We start from the raw sequence: 7986 nt of genomic DNA, 5'->3' as shown, positions 1-7986 counted from the left end.
GAGCGGGGGCGCGCTCACCGCTGTGCTCTCGGCCCTTGCAGCTGTGCTCAGGGAGAGGAGGGTGCGGGGTGCCCGCGTCGGACAGCGACAGCGCGGGGCTGCGGGCCTCCGCCTCTGAGAGCAGCCCGAACTCCATGGAAGGTTCTGCAAGGAAGAGCACGCAGAGAACAGGTTCACGGGCACATGAGGCCCTTGCCCCCTTTCACAGTTACTGACACAGGACGGCCCCTAAGTAGGGTACCTGGGATGGAGGAGGGAAACAGGAGAAAGGTGCACACCAGAGGTTCGTGCCCAGAGGTACATTAGACTATGTAGCTGCTGGGCGCCTAGAACTGCGTCTGATGCACAGCTGGTGTGTGATATTTGTTGAATTAAAAAAAAAAACCCACACCGTTGCACACCACATGCCATGTTCAGTACCTCTGAAACGCGCTCCTACACACCCCTCAGCCACGACCCGGACCTGCCATTCCTCTTCCTTGGGGCAGGTGTTGTTTGGAACTGGGTCTGATAGTTCTCCCCTGAGAGTAATCGCCGCTGTCACTCACTGGAGCTGGCATTGAGCCTTCCCCTCATTAACTCTCACTTCACAAGAACAAATGGAAATTTATTAATGCAGGTCAGGTCGGTTCCCCTATCTGAAATGCTTAGACCAGAGGTACTTCAGATTTCAAGAGTTTTTAATATTTTGAAATATTTGTATAGATTTACCAATTGAGTACTCCTCCCCCAAAACTGGAAGTCTTAAATGCACCAAAATTTGAAATTTGTTGAGAGTTGACCTTCAACGTTTCAGATATCAGAGTGTCTTGGATTAGGGATGCCCAGACTGTTTTGCTTTTTAAATCTTTTTCTCTCACCATATTGGGGCCTAACCTAGTGCCTCAGTTTTTCATGCTAGGCAAACACTCCACCACTGAGCTACTCTCTGGCCTGGGGATGCCTGACCTGTATTATTCTTTACAAGTGACGGAACTGAAAATCCTAACTTGATTAAGGTCACAGAGCTTGTAAGTAGTGACTGGATCTGAACCAGGTCTGTGGCACTCTTTCTTCTTTTGCCTCCTCAATTGTCTTCAAGGGCCCTGGGCTCAGCTAGAGCTCCTGTCTGGCTTGGCTTGGGTGCATTTCCACTAGGGCAGCTCTCCTTTTGTATTCTTTATGTAGTGTAATTTCTAAGGCAGTTTCATTTGAATAAAGGGTTCCAGAATAAAGAACAAGTTGAAAAGAACCAGGTATTCGGGCCCTGTCTGCTCTTTCACCTGTCCAAACACATCTTCCATCTTGCTGTCATCTGCCCAACTCTGCTGGCCTCAGTGAGGGCCCTCCCTGTCCCACTCCTGGCTGGACTCTGCCCAGGAGACAGCCTCAGGCCCCTCCAGGTGTGCCCTGTGCGTCTCCTTTCCTGCTGGTTCCCAGGACCCTTGTAGTGGGAGGGAGGGAAAAGGGCTCAAGACTCCTGATGCCCTCTCACCTCTGTCAGAGGAGAACAGAAGGAGACTGGGGAAATAAGGACGGGCAGAGTGCTGGCTTGGAGGAATCTTTCTGCACCCAACACCCCTTCCATAACAGGGGCTTATGCAGCCTTCTGCGTGGGGTGGCCTTGATGGGATGGATTAGCCCGGATTGAGATGTGTGTTACTTGACTGCTCTGGATTGATTAGGAGTCTTCTCAGGGAGGTGCAGATGGGCAGTGGACTGTATTTGCACATGGTAATGTCTCCTTTGAGCAGCTCCCAGATCATGGCTGTGCTCCACCCAGGCCAGGTTGAGAGTAGGACAGAGGTCAAAGCAGGGTTGCCCTTTTCACCCGCAGTAGGCTCTGACCATGAACTTTTTGCTGGGGCTGGAGAAGGGCTGGATAGAATCCAGGAAAGAAGTTGGGCCAGGGAGGGGAGGTATGCTTAGCCTACTGCCCTTTCTGGATCTGAACTGAAAATCTCTGGCGCAATGGCAGCCTTCGTTGCAGCTCTTCCTAGGTAGCTGGGAAGATGAGGGAGGAAGGCTGGGGGCTGAGAGCTGGGGAAGTGGCACTTTGAGGTCTCTCTTCCTTCAGGCCCAATGTCACCTGAAAAACAAACCATGCCCCTGACTTTTCCAGGAGTCATGTAAAGGTGGAAAAAAGCAACAGTAGATTTTGCCTGTGGGCAAAACTAAGTCCCCCATTACCATCCATCCTTTCAGTTCGCTTTGGCTCCAGACTGCTGCTTTTCCTAACTCCCTGCCCCCAGCATTCCATACCTAGGTCTTGATTTCACCCTCCATTTCCGAAGAGGGAGACAGAGTGAGGAGGGATGAGGGCCAGAGAAAGAGACAAGCCGAGAAAGCAGAGTTCAGGCTGCGTGATCTCCGAGACAGACAGACACATGTGCAGACACACACAAGCCCCCACTCAGACATAACAAGCACTTGGAGCTCGAGGCACACAAACACGCAGGCTCCCACACTGGGGCAGACAGACACGCGGTCCTGCATCCTCTCTGTGACAGGGACAGCTGCCTGGTTGTTTTGGAGTTAGCTGCTCCCTTCCCCTCCCCTCTCCTGCCCTCTCTGGCCCCTCGTTGCTCTCAGTCCCAGGCACTAAAAACTGTGGGGGAGGAGGAGGCCAAGGGCTGCTGGCCCAGTGGGGAGAGGCAGGAGAATGCTGGACCTAGGTCATGAGGTGCCCTGGCCTTCCTTAAAATGGTTATCTGGTATAGGCCAAAGGAATTAGGGTTATTTTGTTATGGTTGTTTTTGTTTTTTGGATTTTTTTTTTTTTTTTTTTGAGACAAGGTGTTGCTATGTAGTCTAGGTTGGCCTTGAACTCATCATGTATGTAGCCAGGCTGGCCTCAAACTCATGGTGATCCTACTGAGTACTGGGATTACAGGCATGTGCCATCATCCCTGGCAGAAGAATTGTTTGGAATCAAAAGATCTAGGTTTATGCCCTGGTTCCTCAACTTACTACAATAGTTGTTTGTCCTTGGTAAGTTACTTTATCTTTCTGGGCATGTTCTTCATCTCTAAAAGGGAAATAAACCATAATCTCTTCCCTACCTGCATTCAGCATTGTTATGAGGTTCAGATAACGCATAACATGGTAAAATGGGCAGCAGTGAAACTACGGGCCTCCCTCCTCAGGCCCGTCTTCCAGGGGAGGCGTTCCCTGTGCAGCAGGTGAGTGTGCTGCGCTGCGGAGGGGGACACAGCACCCTGTCATGAGCTAAGGGCACAGTAACCCACACCAGTGGGGACTGGCCAGGGAGAGAATGAAGCATGGGGACTCCTGCATGGGTTGTTAAGAGCAGAGAGAGGGGCCAGACTACAAAGCTGCAGGGAGAGGAAACCGAACTGCAGCTGGGCAGACAGGTCCAGAGGAAAGGTGAGACACGGGCGCGAGGCCACCTCATGTCCAGGTGGGCTAGTCAGGCAAGGGCTATGGTGCCAAGCAGTTGTCTGGCTGCTGAGGACTAAGCTCCCCCAACTGCTGGAGGTCAGGAAGCTGGCAGTTGGGGCTGAGGCCAGGGACTCTGCCTCAGTCGGTGGTGGGGAGGGACAGCTGTAGATGCGGAGCTGCAGAATTGGCCGGTGCGGTGCCAGGCAGGGCCAGAGAGAGCCAAGAGATAACTGTGTTGGAGTCTGGCTGGCTCTGGGAGGGGCTGCCTGCACCACCCTGCTGGGTCACATGGCCCAGCCCACTGGGCTCAGAGTGGCACCCCCGGACCCAGGGAGAAGACAGGCAAAGCCAAAATATCCAGGATACATTAGGGCAGAGAATGACTCACACAGGCCAGAAAGGCCATGGAGGGCACAAACTCATGGCTGGAAGGCAACTGTCACGATGCCCACTGAAATCCTGAAGCTAGAGTGTTGATCAACACCATTTTGAGAGAGCCCGTAGTAATCTGCTATAATAATGTTGAAGGCAAGAGGTACATCTTGGAATTTTTGCAGGGTTGAATGGAGAGAAAAGGGGCTGAAGTCATGATGTTGTGGCACATCTCAGCAAGGAGCAGTGGTGGAAGAAGTGAAAAGCCAAGGCCCTAACCTAGTGTAGAAGCATTGGATAAGTGTGAGGCTAGAGTGAAGCCTTTCAGGGCACAGTTTTCTACTCTGAGCAACATTGGGCACCCATTCTGGGCTGTGGAGCTGCAGAATGCAGATGGAGTGTGCAAAGATACATTTATTTGGTCAGAGCTCTAGGATGAAATGCCAGGAGTCAGGGGTAGCAATCCAGGGGTGAATGGAGGAGTGGAGAAACCATCCTGCACCTGTCCCTTGCAGGGCCCCTCCCTGCCTTGTTCCTTCAGCAAGTGTTAGGTGCTGAGTGGGATCCCCAGGAATAGACAGGCACCGACTCCAGTGCTAACTGCTGGGAGACAGTACATAGGATGGAAACACGGAGGCCACAGGTCTGACTCAGCCTCTGGGAGAGCAGAAGGATGGAAGCCCGTGTCAGATAGTGCCCCGCACTAAGGGCTCAGAGAATGGAGGTGTGAAGCTGAAGTGGGGTTCGGAGACGGAGATGGGGCAGGGCCTTCTAAACCTTACAGCAGTGCTGGGAAGGAGCTGGCAAGTTCCCAGGGTGATGGGAAGCCTCACTTGGTCAGCTCAGTGTGGAATGGAAAAGCAGCAGAGAGAAGTAGCACAGACTGAGAAACCTTTGAGAGGGATGAGAGGTGCTAGTCTAGATTTGCTGCAGTCCAGGCTGGAGCACCTACATCTAAAAGTCCCTAAGACCAGTAGAAGCAGGTCCTAAAACAGCTGCCACAAGTGCGATATTTCTTTGAGCTCTCTGATATTTTTTGGAAACAGGGTCTTGCTATGCTGTCCAGGCTGGCCTTGAACTCACTCTGTAGCCCAGACTGGCCTTGAACTTGTGACAATTCTCCCTCAGCCTCCTGAATGCTGGGATTACCGGCGTGCTCCACCACACCTGGCTCTGACTTGATTTTTACCATTTCGGCAAATTTTGTATTCTATACAGTGCTTTAGCCATATTTATTTTAATATAAAAGAAAAGTACACACACCCTGGTATTTAGTGACATCACACCACGAAGATGGCCCTGCTCAGCCTGCCCCTTCCACGCCTGTATCAGCCCCTCCACTGAGGGCGTGTAGGGAGAGTGACAAAAGGCAGCATCTCTGCCTTCCTTATTTGCCAATGGTGAGCAAAATAGACAGGCAGGGGAGAAGCAGGAAAGAGGAAACTAAACCAAGTTGTATAAAAGAGGAAAATGGGAACGGAGAGGCAGAGAGGGCTTGGCATGCTGTATCTCTTTGCTTTTCCATAGCTCCTTCACTGTACTATCTTCCTTTCCCTCCCCACCACTCTCACCATGGGTCCTGGCTGGCGACTGTGGACACTAGACACCCCAAATCGGCCTAATGGATTCTTCAGTTTAGCTGCCCTTTCTGTCCCACACTCTAGCAGGCATCATTTAGACTGCGACTGGAGAAGAAAAGGTTCCATCTGGTCCCACTCCTCTCTCACCATGACTCGCTCCAGTCCCCCTCCTGGTCCACATGCACATCCTTCATCAGGAGGCAGGCAGAAGTCATGAGGTCAGGATATTTGGCTCATAGAGATGTCAAGCATTTGGGGAGCTCCCCAGGTTCTTATGTGGGGCAGGGATAATGGCTGGCACCTGAACCTGGGGTAGGTGACCCATCTGTCCTTAAGAACCTTCCAGTGGCCGAGTCAGGCTTCTCGAGGGCTCAGGAGCCCAGCTTCCAAAGATTCTGTGGTTATGGGAGACCTGCACTTTGGGCAGAGTGACAGCAGCAAGCCTTCTTCTGGCTCCTCTCCATTTGCAAAGGGCTTTCCTAGACAGAGTTTAACTCTCATAGCACCCCACATGGCAGAAATGCCCTTTCCTACTTCTTCTCAAGAAGCCAGGAAGTCATCTCAGGTTACACAGAATGAAGGTTTTCAAACCCTCTTTTGCTCTTCCCAATACATTAGTGGCTAAGGCCCTCCATCCTGCCGCCATTTGTAACTTGGACATGCATTGATCTAAGGCCCTCCATCCTGCCGCCATTTGTAACTCGGACATGCATTGATCTATTTCCTGCAGGACATTGCTTCTACTTCCTGCCTCTACCACCTTGCTGGACAGGAGTTCTACAGGTTGACTGCCCACTCTTGCAAAACAACATTTTCCTATTCATCCTAAACCTGCATTACTTTAATTCTAAGAGGGCTCCTCAGCCAGGTCCCCTGCTTATCTAGGTCTTTCGTTTTGTTGTAGATTTGCATCCTGTCTCACTTTCCAGAGGTTGTAACTTGGAAATCTGCTCTCTGCAGCAACCCCTAGGTCCCCATCCCACCAACCATCCCCTGACTCTTCTCTAGTCCTACAGTGCCACAGAGCTCTATTTCCCACAAAGCCAGTGATGGCCCATGGCTTTATGCAAGAGTAGAAGAAAGTTCTGTCTTTTGTTTCCAATCGTCTCTGTTATGATGCCATCTCTTTTTGGCCTCTTTGGCAAAAGGAGAATCTGGGGCTAAGGTCTTCAGAAAAACACCTGGGATACCCTCCTTATCTCTTTCCTGACTCTGAGACCTTCATTTCATCCATAATTTCAGTGATTTTTCAAAGGCCATGGGAGAATGTGCCCCTGAAAAGTGTTTCAGAATGTGATGGGAGTAATTAGGATGTGACTCTGTATTTATTAAAAGAGGGCAGGGACAAGAAAAGGTTGAGAAACCATGTCCTAGCCAGTGACTAAGCAAACTTCAGATTCGATGAGTGGAGGTGGGAATGTTGGAGACACGTATTGTGTGCCGCTCATGGAGGGAGAATAGGAAAGGATGAGACCAAGTGGTGGAGATTTCTCCTTGCTAAACACAATACCTTGTACTTGTCCTCATGAAAACTCAGTCCACTCACAGACTCAGGGAATTCTCTCTACTCTCTCTTCAACTTTTTTAAGCGCTAGGGATTCAACCCAGGCATAACTGAGCTATCCTCAGCCCTTTTTATTTTATTTTGCCAAAGGGTCATGCTAGGTTGCCCAGAGCTGGCCTCCAACTTGAAATCCTTCTGCCTCAGCCTCCCAAGTAGCTAGGATTACAGCTGTGCACCATTGTACAGCTTGTCCTCTTCAACTTAACTGGGCTCTGGCTAGAATGGTGGTTTGGGTGGGCAGTTTTGTGCAGGCCTAGAGGAGGCAGCACCCAGCCCAGCCAGAGAGAGCAGAGGCCAGTTTCAGAGTGCCAGACAGGTTCTGTGCTGGACCTCAGGGTCTGGGTTCCACATGTCTCCTTCCCACCTCTCAAGCACTAGGGTGGGGCCAGGGAAGTAAACCAGAAATAGGACCCCAGGGTCTGCTTTGCCCCAGAATCTCATCTTTCTCTTCTGGCCCCCATTTGGGTAGGTCTGGGGTGTCTGGAATCAGGGGCTGACCCGGAGTTTGTAAGGGAGCTGGGGCTGCCCGGGTTTGTGCTGGACTCCTTGCTGCCTTCCTGTTGCTCTTCAAGGCTTATCCTTTCCTCTCCTGGTCTTGACTCACAGTCAGCCCTGTCCTTAGCTGCAAGTCCAGGGTGATGCGCTGATCTCTGAGTCGAGGGAGCATGTCTCCTAGTCCCCCTGCCCTGGCCCAGGCTGCACCCTTTATTCCTACCCCGTGTTCTGGCCCCACGGCCTGGAGGGGAGAAACAAGTCTGGTAAGTGTGAGCTGGGATTTCACCCACCACAGCCGATACGCAGCAGCCAGGGAGTGCTGCGGGATATATGGGCAGCCACCAGTCAGGGACATCTGTCCACCACGGCCAACAGAGCTTCGGCTGCGGAGAGACACGCTGCGCAGCTCCAGACAGCTGTTCTGGAGCTCCAGGCGCCATGGACATTCCGTCCGATTCTGAGGTGGCCTCAGGTCCCAGCCCTGGCACCCCAAGCCAGCCCCGCCAGCTCCCGCCTGAGTCTTTGGGCCCCAGCCTCGGACCTGAGGTTCCCACGGCGGCCATCCGACCCAGTCGCGGCCGGCTCTCCCGACCCA

The sequence above is a fragment of the Fukomys damarensis genome, unplaced genomic scaffold (assembly GCF_012274545.1).
Source record: "Fukomys damarensis isolate Sample0158 unplaced genomic scaffold, DMR_v1.0_HiC HiC_scaffold_8, whole genome shotgun sequence".
Lineage (NCBI taxonomy): Eukaryota > Metazoa > Chordata > Mammalia > Rodentia > Bathyergidae > Fukomys > Fukomys damarensis.
This window is presented reverse-complemented; position numbering follows the sequence as displayed.